This window comes from Macaca thibetana, chromosome 3, assembly GCF_024542745.1.
Source record: "Macaca thibetana thibetana isolate TM-01 chromosome 3, ASM2454274v1, whole genome shotgun sequence".
Classification (NCBI taxonomy): Eukaryota; Metazoa; Chordata; class Mammalia; order Primates; family Cercopithecidae; genus Macaca; species Macaca thibetana.
The window spans coordinates 25,035,327-25,041,326 of NC_065580.1; positions in this window are offsets into that span (position 1 = coordinate 25,035,327).

Genomic DNA, 6,000 nt, shown 5'->3' on the forward strand with positions numbered 1-6,000 from the left:
TCTCATTCAAAACCATTAGCATTTACATCCATTGGGATATCAGAGAAATACAAGGAACTCTAAGCTGTTGGGGAGGAGGGTAGAAAAATATATTCTTTTCCTGAATCTTTTTCATGTTTTGGTGATTGGGCCTTTATTGTTAGAAGGTAAACACTTACTGCTGAGGATGGGTAATAAATGATACTGAAATAGAAAGTTCCTAAGGAAAAAGGGACTGGTCCAGTGAGATAATTAGACATCAGGATTTTGGAGCAGGGATGTGTGGCATCTTGTAGGGGGTTTTAAGCTTCGATAACAGCTAATTATTATGGATAGCAGATTTATATCTATCTATAATATTATAATATTATACATAGTTAACTATTATAGTTTTATTCTGTTTGTTGGATTTACATAGAGGCTTTCCTATGAATACTCAGAGACACTGAATTAAGACCTATGTATTTGAGCTCACTAATACTATAGGAGTTCAAATAAAGGAAAAAGGTGGATAAAGCAAAAGACACAAATAAACTAGGGGGATCCAGGGTTGCTTGTTGTGATGGTTGAGGCAGGAAATTAAAGAAAAATAAATTAAAAAGAAAGAGAAATAAGTTTTCCTGTATTAGTCTGACTTACCCCAGACCCAGGAAAAGTCTTGGTAATATTATGTAATGTGCTCTGGAGACTCTCCCAGCACTCCTTCAACATAAGGAGAAGAAAAACAAATTTTCCTTTGCTTTATGGAATGAGTTTATAGATTCCTGTTCTCTGTAACGAGTGACTTAAAGAATTCTGTTTTATCTAAGAAGTACAACGAAGGTCATGAGAAGCCTGAGTAGGCCTGAACTACAGCTGCCTGGGCACCAGAATGAAGGTTATAGGATAAGTCCGTTCCCAGACAAACCTAGGGAATGGATATCTAGGTTGCTTGGCAACAGTCATGTGCAATCCTGTCTTTGTCCTGCATCTGTATCCCTGCTTTCATGACGCTGTGAGCTTGCTTCAAGCTAGCCCACCCCCTTTTGTGAAGTGTGTATAAAAGTCAAGTGCAGTCTCTGTTCCAAGTCCAGTTTTTTGGAGATGAGTCAGCTGGGCCTGAGTGCACTCAATAAAGATTCTCCTGTTTCAACCCGAGGTCTCTCTTGTCCTCCTGAATCCTGCAACAAGGGTTAGTTTTTTATGTCAACTTGACTGAGCTAAGGGATGCCCAGATCACTGGTAATAAATTATTTCTGGGTCTGTCTGTGAGGGTGTTTCTGGAAGGGCTTAGCATTTGAAGCAGCAGGCTGTGTAAAGATCTGTCCTTACCAATGTGGGTAAGCATCATCCAACTTGTTGAAGGCCCTGTTAGAATAAAAAGGTGGAGCAGGGACAAGTCTTTCCCTCTTTCTTTGAGTTGGGACATCCATATTCTTCTGCCTGTAAACATTGTAGCTCTTGGTTCTTGAGCCTTTGTACTCTGAGACTTAGACCAGTCCCCCACTTTCAACTCCCCAACTGAGAGTTACACCACTGGCTCTACTAGTTTTCAGGCCTCCAGACCTGGCCTGAATTACACCACCAGCTTTCCTGATTCTTCAGCTTGCAGATGGCAGATTATGGAACTTTTCAGTCTCCATAATCATGTGAGCCAACTCCCATAATAATTCTGTCTCCTCATCTCTCTCTCTCTGTCTTGCTCTGCTCTCTCTTCTATACACACACACACATATATGCAGGTCTTCAACTTACGATGTGTTTAACAGGATGTAAGTGAAGGAGTGTTATTGAATGAGTATTGCTTTTGAACCATTATAAAGCCAAAAAATTTTACATCAACATTGTAAGTCATGGATCATCTGTATATGTAATTCTAGGTGTGCAAAGATTCCATGTATCTGCTGAGTTCTAACAAGGTAAGAACAAAAAAGAATATCTGTTGTTCTTCATTTATTGTTTGAGATATACATATATGTATATATATAAAATTATAGACAATAGTTTTTTCTGTTTATATGTTAGACATATATTTATATATTTTTGTTTATATGTTGGATATATATATCTTAAAGATACATATATATATCCTATTGGTTCTATTTCTCCGGAAAACCCTGGCTAATACACTCCTTGAGTGAACAACACATACTTGTTGCTTCTATCTTTAGGACAGACATATACCGACTGAGGACTTATTGGGAAAGCAATATCTTTTCTCCCCCTTCAGCCTCTAAATTTGGCTCTTATTCTCAATCCTCCACTCAACTAGCTCTCTTTAAAGTCAAAATTTCATCCCTCATTAAAATTCTTTTGCTCTTTCTGCTCTCCTCACCATGATCAGCCTCTTTGTTGTGTGTATCAGTCAGGATAGGCATGGTTATGCTGCAGTAACAAACAATCTCAAAATGTCAATGGCTTTAAACAACAAAGATGTATTTCTTACTTACCTCATGTGTCCACTGCAGGTCAGCTGGGGCTCTGGTCTGCATTTTCCTCCCTCTGGAACCCTAGCTGAGTGAGTGGTCACTATCTGGAACATTGCTGGTCATTGTGACAGAGGGGGCACTGAGCTCTGGAGGGTTTCACACAGGTAATTAAATGGCTTTGGTTGGGAAGTGACACCCTTCTACTCATAACTTATTGGCCAAATAATCACATGGTACCACCCAAACACAGAAGGGCCTTGATATGGTTTGGCTGTGTCCCCACCCAAATCTCATCTTGAATTGTAGCCCCCATAATTCCCACATGTGGTGGGAAGGACCCAGTAGGAGATGACTGAATCATGGGGGCAGTTTCCCCCACAATGCTCTGCGGTAGTGAATAAGTCTCATGAGATCTGATGGTTTTCTAAGGGGTTTTCCCTTTCACTTGGCTCTCATTCTGTCTTACCTGCTGCCATCTAAGACATGCCTTCTGCCTTCCACCATTATTGTGAGGCCTCCCCAGCCACGTGGAACTGTGAGTCCATTAAACCTCTTTTTCCTTATAAACTACTCAGTCTTGGGTATGTCTTTATCAGCAGTGTGAAAATGGACCAATACAGGCTCAGAAATGCAATCCTACTATACTCCTGGAAGAGGAAGAGCAAGATATATTGAGAACCTAATGAAAACCTCAGACCTGATTTCATATAATGCACTTATACACCATCACCTCCAATCACCCATGCTGTATGCATGTAATTCTAGAGGGTTCAAAGATCCCATGTATCTGCTGACTGCCTGTGGAGGTTGACAAAATGCATACCTTCATCTCAGCCCTCACATTGATTCTGTAGCTCCATTTGTTTCTCAAGACCATGGTCCAGTTCCATTTTCCCAATTAAGTTGTATTTGACTAACGATAGTCTACAATCATTATTCATTTTTCTGAGTTCCTCAGAAACCACTCAGTGAGCTTTCAGTGGTACACTGGCTTACGATACTCCATAGTGGATTCATGTGTGTTGCCCTGTTCTTTCCATGCAACAGTCATGTCTCTTAAGGCAGGACCTTCCCTTCTATCCCTCTACTTGGCAGTCTAACAGCGTGATTCACATGGGGGCTCCCAAATGCAGGACCCTGGGAATGGTAGTCGAGACCTGGATGCTGGTCCTGGCTCAGACATGAACTAGGCATCCCCACTCTCTTCTCTTGGGCCTGCTCCCTTTGCTCCTCTGGCTCCTTTGAAAAATGAGATGGTTGGGATGGAAGCTCTCTCAAGTTATATCCAGTTCTCTGAATTCAAACAGGGTAAGTTATTGCGAAAGTAATTGATGCCAACCCCCCATCCCAAATTAGGATAAAAGATTCCCACTGCCACCCTGTAGGGTTACTTGGGGATTGCTCTTGAGTCCAGGCTCTCTTTTATCCTCAGAGGTCTGGTTAACAAACTTCTTGTTTCAGGGCAGAAGAAAAAAAAAAGGGGAGAATAAGAGAGGGGAGGGGAGAGAGAAAACTTATCTTCACTCAGATACTCCCTCCAGCAGCCTATTGTTTTGAAAGGTATAGATCCAGGGAAGGAGGCTTTGCTCTCCCAGTGGCAGAAAGGAAAAGAGGCTTTGGCGTTGGGAGGAAAGAGGAGAGAACTGCCCAACCTGGTGTTGGATCCCCCAAAGCTGGGAAGAGACAAGGGCTGTAGCGTGCACAGGAGCTCCACGGCATCTAGCTCACAGTGCCCACGCAGGCAGGCCCTCGTGTCGGGCAGCTGTGAGGGATGCCTGTGGTGGATGGACACTGAGGCTTGGAGGTCCCCGGAACAAAGCCTGGTCACACTGGAAAGGACTCTGCGTGTGGAGCACAGGGCCTGAGGACAGCACCAGACAGTGTTTAGAGCCTTCGCTGTGTCGCAGAAGGAGCACGGGGACAGAGTGATCAGGATGCCCTGATGATGTAGTGCTCACCCCGCTCTCCTGACCTGCTTCAGCAGCAGGGTGTTGGTGCAACCCGATGAAGGGGAGGCCTCTCCCCAAAACCCCCATCCGCGGCCCATGAGGAATTCACAATGACTGGAGTCGGACTTCTGCTGAGAATGGTAAGCGGGGGCTCAGAGCCAGATTTGATTTTTAAAAATTAAAAAAAAAAAAGAATGTGACATTTTTCTCACCTCAATTTCATAGAGCAATTTGTGAACTTATTAGAAATCCAGGGGCTGACATTCCTCAGCAGAGGTAGAAAGAGTAACAGCAAACTCAAACCCCAGGCAGAAGGCCATTACGTCTGTGAAGGTCTGGTCCCTAAAGGGTACTGGAGCCTTGAGTTAATGAGATGCTCATAATACACTGGCAGGCAATGAGAGGCAAAACCCTCGCTAATAGCTACAATGGAAGCAGGCTTAAGGAGCCAGACACTGAGGGCAGTCGGCCTGTGTGGGGAGGGGGCTGAAACAATTGTGTAAGATCAGAACATCTAGTTCCTATGATGAGGACATCCGGTTCTGGGGGCCTTCAGGTGTCCACATACAGCAAGTAACAGTCTTGGGTCCACCCTGCCATAGCCTGGGCCTTCCTTTGTTTTTGTTTGTTTTTGTTGGTTTTTTTTTTTTTGAGACTAAGTCTCACTCTGTCACCCAGGCTGGAGTGCAATGGCACGATCTTGGCTCATTGCAACCTCCGTCTCCCAGGTTCAAGCGATTCTCCTGTCTCAGCCTCCTGAATAGCTGGGATTACAGGCACCCACCACTATGCCTGGCTAACTTTTTGTATTTTTAGTAGAGACAGGGTTTCACCATGTTGGCCAGGCTGGTCTCGAACTCCTGACCTCAAGTGATCCACTCGTCTCGGCCTCCCAAAGTTCTGGGATTACAGGCATGAGCCACCATGCCCAGCCTAGCCTGGGCTTTTCTAACCAAGAAGCGTGGGAAGCGGGGTTGCACTCTTACTACACTTCAACACAGCAGGCTTTCTTGACAGTGTGTCTGAAACTCCTCAAATAAACAGACAAGATAATATTATTTGTTATGTATATATAATATTTATGACATGCCAGGCCCTGAACGCCTCTGTTGGACAGGAGCTATTAGTACCACTGTTATCCCATTTCAAAGATGAGGCAACTGAGGGCATTTTTAAGCATGTGTAACCACATCAAAAAAACAGCATGTGCAGGAAGGTTTCTCTGACCTCCCCCTGCCATCCCACTTCTTTCTCCTCTGAAGCAGGTCATAAAACCTAGGAAGACTTTTCTGACCTTCCCCTGAAGCAGGCCTAAGACCTTCCTGTGAGAGACCAGACTGGGCGATACAGCAAGACCCTGCCTCTAAAATACCACCACCACCACCGTAAACAACAACAAAATCCCACCCAGGTTTAACTACTTCTTTGGGTCTTTTTTTTTCCATGTATAAGTTATATTAAATTAGCATGCTTTCTTCTTCTTAACCTGTCTTTTGTTACAGAGGTTCCAGTCAATGAACCTAAGATGGATAGAAGGAAAAGATAAGTTGCCTTCCCTACAAAGGCTAAGGCAATATGTTGAACCAAGATACACCAGATTCTAGAACGTGAGCATTTAGCCTCAGCCTCTTGGGGTTATCTCCAGTCTCCAACTGGCTGGGGTC